This window comes from Scyliorhinus canicula, chromosome 10 (assembly GCF_902713615.1).
Source record: "Scyliorhinus canicula chromosome 10, sScyCan1.1, whole genome shotgun sequence".
Taxonomy (NCBI): Eukaryota; Metazoa; Chordata; class Chondrichthyes; order Carcharhiniformes; family Scyliorhinidae; genus Scyliorhinus; species Scyliorhinus canicula.
In genome coordinates, this window is record NC_052155.1 from 147,610,183 (window position 1) to 147,624,806 (window position 14,624).

Consider the following 14,624-nt stretch of genomic DNA (forward strand, 5'->3'; position numbering starts at 1 on the left):
TCGGGTCCACATTTAACAGGGAGACCGGACGATACAACTCACAGTCTACGCAGTCTTTGTCCTTTTTCAAGAGCAGGGAAATTGATGCCTACCTCGCTCCAAGGAATCCTTGAATATCCCCAACAATAGAGGGGCCGCCAGGTCTACGAATTCTTTATAAAATTCCACTGGGAACCCATTGGATCCTGCTGTCTTCCCTGACTGCATCAATTTCAGTGCCTTCTTGATCTCTTCCAACTCCAGTGGAGCTTGTCGGTCCTCCCCTAGCACCTCTTCTACCGAGGGAACAGTTCAGACCTGTATAAACTTTCATAGTAGGTCTTAAATACCTCAATTACCTTCTCCTGGTTCGAAACCAGCACCCCATCCCGCGCCCTAATCTGAACAATCTCTCTCTCTGCCTACAGCTTCCTCAGTTGATTTGCCAGGAGCTGACTCGTTTTCTCACCATATTTGTAAATAGCCCCTTTAGCTCGCCTCGGCTGTCGTACCGCCCTATCTGTAGAAATCAGATTGAACTGCGTTCTTTACTCTCTGCTAATGCGGCTGTGGTAATTTGCCAATATTCCCTGGACTCTGGGGCGGTTCCGGCAGATTGGAAAACAGAAAATGTGACGACATTGCGTGGCAGACAAAAGGGCCGTGACTTCTATAGTGGAGAAAACACTTGATCATCAAGAAATAGCAAGCCATCTGAATAGAAGTTGTCCCATTGAGCAGACGCAGCATGGGTTCATGAAAGGCAGGTCATGTTTAACTAATTTACTGGAATTCTTTGAGGATATTATGAGATGGTGGACAATGGGGAACCGGTGGATATGGAGTATCTGGATTTCTAGAAGGCATTCGACAAGGTGCCACACAAAATGCTGCTGCATAAGATAAAGGTGCATGGCATTATGGATAATGCATTAGCATGGATAGAAGATTGGTTAACTAACAGAAAGCAAAGAGTGGGGATGAATGAGTGTTTTTCTGGTTGGTGATCAGTGGCTAGTGGTGTGCCTCAGGGTCCAGACCAAGTGTAATGTATCAAAGCTCGAAGGTAACACGAAGATGAGCAAATTGTGCAGAAGACACTGAAAGTCTGCAGAGGGATATAGATAGTTTAAGTGAGTGGGCAAGGGTCTGGCAGATGGACAACAATGTTGGTAAATGTGAGGTATTCCATTTTGGTTGGAATAGCAGCGAAATGAACTATAATTTACACGGTAAACAAATTGCAGCATGCTGCTGTGCAGGGGGACTTGGGTGTCCTTGTGCATGGATTGCAAAAAGTTGGTTTGCAGGTGTAGCAGGTAATTAAGAAGACAAATAGAATTTTGTCCTTCATTGCAAGAGGGATGGAGTTTATAAACAGGGAGGTTTTGTTATAGCTGTATAAGGTGCTGATGAGGCCACACCTGGAGTGCTATGTACGGTTTTAGTCTCCTTACTTGAGAAAGGATGTACTGGCACTGAGAGGGGATGCTTTGGTTGATTCCGGAGTTGAGAGAATTGGCTTATGAGGAGAGACTGAGTATACTGGGACTATACTCATTGGAATTTAAAAGAATGAGGGTGGATCTTATGGTAATATATAAAATAATGAAGGGCATAGGTAAGATAGAAGCAGGGTGGTTGTTTCCACTGGCAGGTAAATCTAGAACTAGGGGCATAGCCTCAAAATAAGGGGGAGCAGATTGAGGACTGATTTGAGGAGGAACTTCTTCACCCAAAGGTTTGTGAATCTGAAGCAGTTGCAGCTATCTTGTTGAATGTTTTTAAGGCAAAGATAGATCGATTTTTGAACAGTAAAGGAATTAAGGCTTACGGTGAGCGGGCGGGTACGTAGAGCGGAGTCCACAAAAATATTAGCCATGATCTCATTGAATGGCGGAGCAGGCTCGAGGCCAAAAGGCCTACTCCTCCTAGTTCATTTGTTCTTGTGTTCTGGGGATGTGCTGTCTGCATACATGCGATCAACCCGTATAATACCATCTACCATTTTTTCCTGCTCCCCCTTTACCTCCAGCTCTACATGCGGCTTGAAAGAGATAATTTCTCCCCTAATTACTCCCTTCAGCACTTCCCATAGTTTCAAGGGTGAGCCTTCCTCATTATCAATATTCAAAATATAACCCCAATATATAAACCAATGAGATCCTTGCACAGAACCCCAGGTCCGCCAGCAGACTTGCATCCCTTGCAATGTCCCCTGCCTACCTCCAACTCCAGGTCTACCCAATGTGGGGCATTATCAGAAATGGCCACCGCAGAGTACTCTGATTTCTTTACCCCTGCCATTAGCACTAGGCTCATGACAAAATAGTCAATCCTGGAGAATGTATTATGTAGTGGGGAGAAGAACAAAAACCTTTCTCTTTCTACCCATTGTATGTCCGAACGGCCAAAGGTCTGTTCCCACCACATTTCTGCCACAAAAGCAATTAACACTTTTGACATACCCCCCGGATCTTGACCTACAATGATCCACCCTTCAGTCCAGCACGCAGTTCAATGTCCTTCCCATATTAAGTTGGTGCGTGTCCTGATTCAGCAGCTGTTTCACAAACATTGTATCGTCCCAATTCAGGACGTATGCATTCACCAACACCACCTGCTTCCCTTCTAACACCCCCATTACAATAACATACCGCATGCATCTGCTATTGCCTTCTCCAAACGAAGCCAGACCCTTTTATTAATGAGGGATTACCATCCCCCAGACCCTGCTATTGAATCCCGAGTGGAAAACCTGGCTTACCCGAGCCTTCAGAAGACACACCTGGTACCGCTTGCCCCTGTGGGTCTCCTGGAGAAACATCACATTGGCGAAGTTCTGTATTCTAAGAGAGCTGAATACGTTTTCATTCTCGCTGGTGAGAGAGAAGCTGGCAAAGCAAGTGCATAGTCTGACCAGAATTTCAGATTTGCCTGTACTACACGGCTGTCACTCAGCTGACACAATGTCAGCTCTGAGGTGTACCTCGACCGTTAAGGACTCGACTACATTGGCCTCCAGCTGGTGTATGGATGTGCTCAGTACATCATGCAGGTCAGTGCTCTGTACCTTGGCAGCTGTAATGATTCCTTCAGTCTGCGGTAGTCCACTTTGCCACTAGTCCACTGTTACTGAGCCACCGTGGCTCTGCATCACGAACCAGCTGCCCAGCTAACTGAGCTAAACAGGATAGCTAGTTTGTGATGCCAACAACGTGGTGACCCGGCTAAGGTTATTCATGAAGACCTCGCTTTCTCAACCCTTTCCCCTCACCTGAGGGCCAAATGAAATGTGATAGAGCAGATCAGTGGGGTGTTTCCTATGTCTAGATTGCTCTGAAGAAGACCTGGAGTATTTGATAGAGCAGGTGTCAAGGTTTGTGGTTGTCAGCTATATGCTGTACAATCTTGTCATCATGGGAGCACAGCACTTATTACCAATTATACAACCATCAGCTGAGGAAAGGAATGGGAGGAGGTAACCGGCATAGTCGCTTTCTGGTTGGACTCGCTGTAGTCCACTCGTGTGACTGAAATACTAGCAAATCAACTGTAATTCCCCATTCTCAAAAGGCCCAGATTTACTTTCCATCTTTGCAAATCAGAGTGGTCACAATGCAAAAATAAAAAACACGACAAAATAAGTATTTCAAACCAAATTTATTATTGAAATCATACCTGGCTGTATACACATGTCTACAAATAATTGCCTCTGCATTTCCTTAATACCTCTCTTCCATGTGTCTTCTGTCCTAGTTTTCTACACAATCCTATCCCAGTGGTTCCAGCATGGCTAGTAGAAAGCTGTTGCCTTTCAGTTAGGGAGATTGCAGATGGCCTTGGAGGATCCCCTTGAGCAGCTCGTGGTCTAGAAGGCGTTGCTGGAGACTGCATGGGCAGCGTTAGTCTTGGCTGTCTGGCTGACTGATTGCACAAGGACATTGGCAGATTGGCAGTGGTGAGAGGATAAATGCTGCCATCCTAAGAAAGAACAGCAGGTCCATGCTCAACGGAGCTGCTAACACCAGGGGCCAGTGCTTCAGCCCTCCTGGTAATTTGGAGGGCAGGTTGTTGCTGTGGACTTTGGTACCTGCAGCCATGATGGTAGCAAATTGAGCTTGTATGACAACAGGCTGGGCTGACATGACTTGGAGTCTGAGTTTCTTCTGCAGAATCCAGATGACTGGCCGGTGTTGCACTAAATCTTTTAAGAGGCTGGGCCCACAAGTACTCATGTGTGACCTGTCCCTCCAGCAACCTGGCTCCCATGCTGCCCATCTCCCCTGCCCAGCTACAGGTCACTGTCGCCTACTGTCTCGCCATGTGAAGGTCCCGCTTCTAATCTGTCCTCCATGATATACACCGTGCCAGTCTCTGTATTGGTGGCTGAAAGAGAGAGAGCAAATAATGCTGATTCTTCTTCACTTTTTCCTGCTCTTCCACTTCTTCCTCTCCCAACATTCTCCGACTATGTTGCAGAACCTGAACATCTTTTTTAAAAAAAAGAAAGGCACAATTAAAGGATTGTGGTGAAGGCAGAGGGGGCACCGAGAGGTGCATGCTTGCACCATCTGTAGCTTCTAAATCAGCGGAGATTGTGGCTGTGGGAAATTGGGATGCGAGGAGGATTAGACATGAACACACGGCGCTGTGGTCCCAGGTTCGATCCTGGCTCTGGGTCACTGTCCGTGTGGAGTTTACACATTCTCCCCGTGTTTGTGTGGGTTTCGCCCCCCACAACCCAAAATATGTGCAGGAGAGGTGGATTGGCCACGTTAAATTGCCCCTTAATTGGAAAAAAATGAATTGCGTGCTCTTAAATTTATTTGAAAAAAGGTATGAGTATACTGTCATCTTTGATGGTTTCAGCCTCTCTACTGACTATGGTCTCAGTCATGGTCACTGCACTGATGTAGACTACAGGGTAAGGACATGTAGCTGTGCCTGTCCCCTTGTGGTTAGCCGCTGCTACCTTAGGTAGTGCTCAAGTGAAGAGGGGGAATGAGTGTGATGCAATCCAGCTGGCTGATGTGGGTGCATTAATCGACCAGAGTGCGATGAGAGTGTGAGCAGTGCTAAGTTTGTGTGAGGGTGCGGTGAAGATATGAATGTGAAACATGAGTCACGATTGCTTTAAGGTTGTTGGTTAGTGAGTAATGAGTAATGTGGATGTGGTACGCTGAGTCGCCCAAGGTGGAACTTGGTATTTGAAGCTGCAGGCTGAGCATCATTTAGGGGCCAAAATGCTTGGGGCCCGAAAATGTCTCGGACTCCGGAATGTTACAAATTTTGGAAATCTATATAATTCGGGAATGGGACCCAAGTCTAAGCACAAAATTCATTTTAATTTCATTTACAGATTCGACAAAACACCACAATTCAATATGCAATATTTTAAATCATTAAATAATATGTACATTGAACGACAATTAATTCTGCTTAAGTCAAGCAAGGTTTAGGAAATTCAATATGCGAATTTTGTAATCAATAAATACCGACTGCTGAAACCAACCTGACACCTTGGCGCCAAAACAACCCACCTCGGGCTTGTAACCATATGTGGCATTGCCCAGGAACCTTTCCAGATCCACTCGTGGCATCAAATGAAATGAAATGAAAATCGCTTATTGTCACAAGTAGGCTTCAATGAAGTTACTGTGAAAAGCCCCTAGTCGCCACCTTCCGGTGCCTGTTCGGGGAGGCTGGTACAGGAATTGAACCGTGCTGCTGGCCTGCCTTGGTCTGCTTTAAAAGCCAGCGATTTAGCCCAGTGTGCTAAACCACCCCCTCACGCCGGCGCTCGCAAAAACATTCAGAGCTTCTTGAATTTCAGATAATGGATGCTCAACCTTTCATTGACCTTCAGGTTATGAACCCTTGAGCACCACATCGATGTCCACTTCTTGTTATTCATGGTCATGATCCCTGCAAATTTTGTCTGGACAGCTTCCTGGCCCCCTGTGGACAGATGACATCTCTGTTCTCCACCTCCTGTACCATGGTTTCCAGTCCATTGTCTAAAAGTCTTGGAGCCTGCTCTTTGCCATGTTGTGCCTTCTGTCTTTCAAAGGTCATAATCAGATTTTTACCTCCTTTTAGAATCCCTTCAGTGCAGAAGGCGGCCATTTGGCCCAACGAGCCTGACGATCCACTCTGTGCGATACCCATAACCTAACCTGCACATCCCTTGACCTTTGGTGCGGCATAGACATAGAACATACAGTGCAGAAGGAGGTCATTCGGCCCATCGAGTCTGCACCGACCCACTTAAGCCTTATGGGGCAATTTATCATGGCTAATCCACCTAACCTGGATATTTTTGGACTGTGGGAGGAAACCCGCACAGAAACGGGGAGAACGTACAAACTCCATTCAGATGGTTTCCCAAGGCCGGAATTGAACCGGGCTCCCTGGCACTGTGATCCCTCACTCCTGTGCCACCATGCTTAAGTGAAGGCTTAAGTGGGTCGGTGCAGACTCAATGGAACAAATGACCTCCTTCTGCACTGTATGTTCTATGTCTATGGCGCACCAAAGGTCAAGTCGCCGTTGCCCCAATGACCATAGGCTGCTTTCCCCTTTGATTAACCTGAGTATCACCACACCTCAGGCGAGTTTGATAAGGCGGAGCCTTCATCAATAACCTCAGCTGGTAAGGGAATTGAACTCACGCTGCTGGCCTCACTCTGCCTCATGAACCAGCTATCCAGCCAAGTGAGCTAAACCGGCCTCCGGTCTAAGAGGTGCCAACTGGTTTTAAATAGGCTAATCTTATGCTAGCCTCTCAATATTTTCTGTTCTCTGCTCCAGCTCGCAACCATTCAGCAGCAATCACTTGAATCAAACTTTGTACGTTCCTTGCATCAAGTCAGCATGGGATAACTGCATTGCAATCCCATTTTTGGCGCCTGGTCCAATTTTGCAGCCCTCAACTCTTTGCAGCCTTCCTTGTCATGCTCTCCTCTGCTGTCCCTGTGTTTGATGTATGTTCCTCTCCTTTCAGTTTTTCCCTTGTGTCTTTATTCATTCGTGGTGTCTCAATAGTATTTAGTATGTTATTTTTAGCGGAAGATGTTTTCCCTGAGCTCTGTTGAACACAACTTTAAAATGTTTCCAGTTGCTGTTTTGCTGCATCATTGTTTGCCAGTATTTTCCATTTTACTTTCCTAAGTTCTATTCTCAGTCCATCAGACTCGGCTTTTTTCTAATCGAAAAACTTGTCGGACACTCGACCCATCGGGGCCCGGAGAATCTCTTCTCTCTCTCTCTCTCTCTCTCTCTCTCTCTCTCTCTCTCTCTCTCTCTCTCTCTCCCCCCCCCCCCCCCCCCCCCCCCCCCCCGGACGTAGGGTAGGAGTATCCCGGCCAATAAGTCAGGCGGTCTGGTGGTCGTCGCGCTTGGAATGGTTGACTGTGAATCTCTGGTACCTTTGTCACACTGATAACCTCTGCCGTTTCCATCTTTGCACTAATGGCATGTGTTTGGTTTAACCAGTGTTGACGTAGGAACTAGAGCTGGCCCAGTATATGATCTGAAGGTGAACTGATGCTTTCCTCAACAATGTCTGTTAATGTCGGTGTTGTAGGAAGGGTCAAGCCATGGCTTTGTAGGGTTGAACCTGGATTTTCCATAGGCCCCAATTCCATTCTTCCAGCCAGCAACTGGTCAGCATGTCTCCTCCAGATAACGTCATCTCTGGTCTGGACGGTACAAGAGGTAGGTGCAGTCTGTGGCAGGAACCCATTTTCTACCTGGGAAGTAATTCCTAGCCAAAACTCCTCGCCCTTGGTGGCAAACTATATCCTTTGCCTTGCTTTCCTGCCGTTCCATTTGCTGTTGCTGATAGAGCATAGAACAGTACAGCACAGAACAGGCCCTTCGGCCCTCGATGTTGTGCCGAGCAATGATCACCCTACTCAAACCCACCCTACACCCGTAACCCAACAACACCGCCCCCGCCCCCCCAAAACCTTACTTTTTAGGACACTACGGGCAATTTAGCATGGCCAATCCACCTAACCCGCACATCTTTGGACTGTGGGAGGAAACCGGAGCACCCGGAGGAAACCCACACACACACGGGGAGGACGTGCGGACTCCGCACAGACAGTGACCCAGCTGGGAACCGAACCTGGGACCCTGGAGCTGTGAAGCATTTATGCTAACCACCATGCTACCGTGATGTATGATCTCTTTAGTTTTCTGGGGTTTCAGCAGATTGAACGTGGAACAAAGTTGCCTTTTCATTATTAATAATAGAGGAAAGGTCTTGGTCATGGACTGTGCGGGATTCCTATTGACTAGTAGGACCTTGTTAAGATATTTGACCAACAAATCTTGTTCCCTAGTCGCTGTCAAGGTATGTTTCATAGTTTTGATGAAATCATCTGCTAGTCCATTAGTTGCAGGGTACGGTACGAACACAACATGTGAATACCATTCTCTTTTAAGAAACTTCTGAATTCTTGAGAGACAAATTGAGGTCCATTGTCACTTACCAGTTGTTCAGGGAATCCAAAATGACTAAATACTTCCAGCATCTCAAAAGTCTTCTCCAATTAGGTAGATTCCATCACAGTGACTTCTGGCCATTGCTTTGAGCGTCAAGCTTTACCAAGAACACATGTCCTTCAATAGGTCCTGCAAAATCCACATGCACGTGATGCCAAGCCTCTTCAAACCCATTCCAATGGAAACAGGAGTGCTAAGAGTGGCAGGTGCCTTAGCTTCGCACAGGAGAAACATGTTTTGACTTTCTGTTCAATTTCTGCACCCAGGCCACCAGAAATAACTTCTCGCTATTTTCTTCAGGTGTACAACTCTGCAATGACCCTCATGTAGCCTTCTCTAGTACCCGCTTCCTCAATGGTGGCGGAATAATCACTCTGAGCCCCCATAGGAGATATCTTGATTGCAATGACAGCTCCAGTCTCCTGGAGTAGTAAGGTTTCAGTTTAGGTGCTAGTTCTGAAGCCTTCCCTCATAATAGCATATCCATCGCTTCTGTCAATATCGGATCACTCCGTGTGCTTTCTCACTTGTCTAAAAGTGTCTGGTGTGTTGTCTACTTGTTCAAAGTAGAAGATATTCCCATGTGAACAGCCTGATGAACTACCTGGCAGTGGTCATCCTGAGAGCCCATCCTCATTGCCGTGTAGACTCACTGTCGGTACAGAATGGTATAAGTATGTGCAGACAAAAGCAATGCCCACCATTGCACTCAACTTGGGGCAAGTGACGGAATCCCCATAGGTAGTGAATGATGGTCCAGAAACAACATGAACTTTCTCCAGTACAGAGGAATTGATGGAATTTCTTCACAGTAAAAATGATCCCTAATGCTTCCTTTTAAATCTGGGTATACTTACTGCCAGCTTTTCTCAAGGTTTGTGAAGCAAAAGCAGTGGGTCTTTCTTCAATCGATGGCATGATGTGAGATACCACTACCTTTACACCAGAAGGTGTATCACAAGCTAACTGTGAGTGTAACGCAGGATCAAAGTGCATGAGAACTTCAAATTTAAATAACGCTTCTTTGGTTTACATGAAAGCATATTTGATCCGTCCACTTCCACTTTTCAGGCATGTCCACTTCCACGTTTCAGAATTATTAGCAAGTTTGGGACAACTCTTCCACAGTAGTTCAACAATCCCAGGAATGAATGTAACTGGTTAAGATTCTGAGGTGTTGGTGACTCTGTCAGGACCTTAACCGTTGAAGGAGATCTGCAAAGGCCAGTGGCATCAATCACATGTCCCAAATACTCCACGGAGGATTCGAAGAATTCATGCTTGTCCTCACAGACTATCAGACCATTGTATCCAAATCTCTGGACAGTGGCATCGAGATTTCAAAGGTGTTCCACTTCACCTCTTCCAGTGACTAGGCTGACATCTAGATAGCACCGAACTCCAGCAGCCCGGTTTCCTTTTTTTCCACAGCTTTGATATACCACATCTCTGCACCAACATTCAGCGGCAGAATGCCCCGACTTTGCACATCAGTAACATGTGTGAATCTCGACATTCTTGGGTGTCAATTCAGGAGCCATTTTGTGTTTTCGAGGACAGAAACTCAATTGCTGAGCTTACTTTGCAGTAGCACCATAGAATCAGCAATTTCCATAGCTATCTGCAAAGTAAAATTACTCCATTAGCAAACATTTCTGTATCGCTCCGCTGCAGAGATCACAAACTAATCTGTCCCGAATAGTGTCATTCAGCACATCTCCGAACTCTCAATATTCTGCAAGTCTTTTAAGCACAGACACGAATTGTGTGATCAACTCCCCCTCTACACATAGTTTCTTTTATGGAATCTAAAACGCTTTATAATCAACATCCCAAACATGCCCAGGAAAGTGAGCACCATAATATCTTTGTTCGCCTGCACAAAATAGTCAAAATGTTCAACATAGGAGGTCCATGGTTTCACATTTCCATCCCATGATATCAAAAGCTCTGGCCATTTTTTTTTACTAATGAAGGTTCCCATATACACATTTCACAACCGCTTTTTCAGCAGCTCCCTCACACAGAAGGCACAACCTGAGCTTCAGCCTCTCAATAACAGTGTAATCTGTTCTGCAGACAATTTGTTCTCTGTGGCATGTGTCGCACCAGGTTTTTACCTTTGTTTTTTCCCCCAATTTTTCTCAGTAAATTTCTTCTTCCTGGGACTCCTCATTGCCAGTTTTGTATGGTGTTTTGGAGGTGCGATACCAGGGAGTATAGAGGTTTAAAACAACAGATCTTTATTTACAGTGTGTGATCTCTTGCTATTCTTCTCTCTGTTTCCCACGTGTGGACTTATGATGTCACTTCCAGTGAATACATTAATACATCAGAGCTCTACTGGATCAAATAAAAATTAATGACAATACATAAATGTCCTTCTCAATTATTACCCTAAATCTAATAATCGTATGGTCTCGCCTGCATAGATATACCCCTTTCACTTCTCTTATTTGTTCTGGATAATGCCAGGCCAGGTAGTGAATCCTCCCTGTTGGGCTACTTGCATAATGGAAGTCCTGTACAGATTGTAGGAATGTCAGTCCTTTCTCCGCTTTTACCTTTTTGGCCAATTAATTTTGGGGTAGTTGAAATCCTCCATTATTATTAGTTATGTTTGTTATTCATTTCCCTTTTTTTTTTTTTACATATTTCTTCCTCTACCTCCCTCCCACTATTATTGGGTGGTTTATAGAGTAGGCTGTAAATGTTATTTTTTTTTTAATCACTTGTGTCAAATTTTCTGCTCTTTGTCAACAGCGGAATCATGGCAGGGAGGGAAGCAAGATTTGACAGATTTAACTACGAAATCAGTTTGCTGACATTGGGAAATTAGTTTGGAATCTTGTTCTCCCAACTTTCGTGGTGGCCTAAAGGGCAAGATAAATTTCCCGCTGAGCTATGTGAGGAACCCCACTTTCATCTCATGAACACTCATTAAAAGCCAAACACGCCAGAATCTTGTCCCCCTCCAAATTTAGCAGGAATTCAGGATGTTCTGTTTCATGATAGTACAAAATAACGTGCACCTGGTGAGGGAGACTTCTTCCTGGGCTTTCATGTCAGTAGTTGCTGCTTTCGCCTTCCTTTCGTACTGTCAAGGAGAGATGTTAGCTGCCTGCCTCTCACACAGTGCCAAGGTTGGGCGGAGGAGAACTGAGACCGAGCCAGGATTGCTGGGGATGGGTGGCAGCAGAGTGGTGGGTGCTGTTCAAGCATGGAGCCCAGAAGTTGGAGCCTATGGCGTTGGAGCCTATGGCAGCAGGGTAGCATGGTGGTTAGCACAAATGCTTCACAGCTCCAGGGTCCCAGGTTCGATTCCCGGCTGTGTCTCTGTGTGGAGTCTGCACGTCCTCTCCCTGTGTGCGTGGGTTTCCTCCGGGTGCTCCGGTTTCCTCCCACAGTCCAAAGATGTGCGAGTTAGGTGGATTGGCCATGCTAAATTGCCCGTAGTGTCCTAATAAAAAGTAAGGTTAAGGGGGGGGTTGTTGGGTTACGGGTATAGGGTGGATACGTGGGTTTGAGTAGGGTGATCATGGCTCGGCACAACATTGAGGGCCGAAGGGCTTGTTCTGTGCTGTACTGTTCTATGTTCTATGACAGCCAGGCGGGCTACCGTCTGCCTGCCCCATTACAAGATTTGATGCTGCGTAATAAATTGAACAGTGCAAGACCTCACATGTTCAGCCATCCCTCCTCCAGCGGAAGTCACTCCGACATTCGCTTCAGCTACCTGACTTGGATTCCAGAACAGAAATTTCTGCCCCATGTCTCCATCGACATGGAATCTATTTCAATCTTGCTCTTGGCCTCATTAGTGTTTCTGCTTCCATTATTATAGATTTAATAAATACAGCTCCTCCACTTCCTTTTTCCCCACCCTATCTTTTCTACGTATGTTATACTATTCCAAATATTTTATACATCTGTCATAATCATAGTTTTTAAAAAAATAATTCTTATTCAAAATTTTCATAATATCAACAACAAAAAGTTATTTTATTTTTTTTACAAAGAACAGAAAAAAGAAAAAACAGTACCCCCCCCCCCCCCCCCCCCCGCGCATACACAAAGGAAGACGTAAATTAACACCCGGCATTCGCACAAAACATGCGCCCGCCCCTTCGACAAACCCCCCCCCCCCCCCTCCCCCAGTGTATACGTAGAGAAAGAAATAAATCAGCGCCCGCCATTAGCATAGAACAACTATGCCCACCCCTTCGGTCCAAAACAACGAAACAACCCCTCCCTCCCCCCCCCCGGGCTGCTGCTGCTGCTGGCCTTTTCCTATCGTTCTGCCAGGAAATCCAGAAATGGCTGCCACCTCCTGAAAAACCCCTGCACTGATCCCCTTAGGGCAAATTTCACCTCTAATTTAAGAAACCCTGCCATATCGTTGACCTAGGCCTCCACGCTTGGGGGCCTCGCATCCTTCCACTGAAGAAGAATCCTCCGCCGGCCTACTAGGGACGCAAAGGCCAGAACACCGGCCTCTTTCGCCGCCTGCACTCCCGGCTCCACTGCAACCCCAAAAATTGCGAGCCCCCAGCCCGGATTGACCTTGGATCTTACCACCCTCGACACCGTTCTTGCTACGCCCTTCCAAAATTCCCCCAGTGCTGGGCATGCCCAGAACATATGGGCATGATTTGCTGGGCTCCCTGAGCACCTGATACACCTGTCCTCACTCCCGAAGAACTGACTCATCCTTGTCCCAGTCATGTGAGCCCTATGCAGCACCTTAAACTGTATGAGGCCAAGCCTCGCACAAGAAGAGGAGGAGTTCACCCTCCCCAGGGTGTCCGCCCACGTCCCCTCCTCTAACTCCTCACCCAGCTCCTCCTCCCATTTACCCTTCAGCTCCTCGACTGAGGCCTCATCCATCTCCTGCATCACCTGGTACGCTGCCGGGATCCTCCCCTCACCAACCCATACCCCCGAGAGCACCCTGTCCTGGATCCCACGCGGCGGCAGCAGAGGAAACTCTGTGGCATGACAAAACGCCCTTACCTGCATGTACCTGAAGGCGCTCCCCGGGGGGATCCCGAACTTACCCTCCAGCGCACCCAGGCTCGCAAACTTCCCGTCTACAAACGGATCCCTCGACCTCCTGATACCTGCCCTGTGCCAACTCAGGAACCCGCCATCAATTCTCCCCGGGACAAACCGGTGGTTGCCCCGTATTGGGGTCCCCATCGAGGCCCCCACCTCCACCCTGTGCTGTCTCCATTGCCCCCGGATTTTGAGGGTAGCATTGAGCATTTTGTCCATTAATCTGATGTCAGGGAATTTAACGACTTCAAAATAAATGGAGCAACACTGTTTGGGAAGTAGCTGACCTCTTGTACATACCCCCCCCCCCCCCCCCCCCCCCCCCACCCATTATTCAAGCCCACCGATTAGTGGTTGTGCCTTCAACTGTTGGCACTGAGCTCTGAAATTCCCTCCCCGAACCATTTTGCCACCTCTCTCTTTAATAGCTACTTAAAACCTACCAAGAATTTAATCAGCTGGACCAATGTCTTTTCCTTTGGCTTGGTGTCTGATTTCACGCCTTAAGACCTTTTTATGGCAAAAAAGGTGCTTCAAATGCAAGTAGTTTTTAAAGGCACTCTTCCGATCTCAGTATCTTTGGCTGCATGGTCGCACAGTGGCTAGCACCATTGCTTCTTAACGCTAGGGACCCAGGGTCGATTCCCAGCTTGGGTCACTGTCTGCGGAGTTTGCACATTCTCCCTGTGTCTGCGTGGGTTTCCTCCGGATGCTCCAGTTTCCTCGCACAAGTCCCAAAAGACGTGCTTGATAGGTGAATTGGACATTCTGAATTCTCCCTCTGTGCACCTGAACAAGTGCCGTAGTGTGGCGCCGCGGGGATTTTCACAGTAACCTCATTGCAGTGTTAATGTTTTTCAGTCTCTTTTAGCTACCTCTTGCTATCCAGAAGGGTTGAAGATGTGTAGTGTATAGTATGCTGTGTCTTGAAGAAAGGTACCCATCCATGTATGGGACAAAGCATGCTGCAAGTGGGGAGAGGTAAATAGACTGGGAAAGTAACAAAGTGGACCCAGATTAGTTGAAGAATGGCAAATTCGCTGGTCGTAGCAGATTTTACCGAGATAGCTCATCCC

General features: G+C 46.8%; 1 protein-coding gene across 7 annotated transcripts in view; it reads left to right on the plus strand.

Annotated features, from left to right (window-relative positions):
- LOC119972705 (TPR and ankyrin repeat-containing protein 1-like) overlaps nucleotides 1–14,624 on the plus strand; it is a 211,443-nt gene that overhangs the window by 175,039 nt on the left and 21,780 nt on the right. The window lies entirely within an intron of this gene.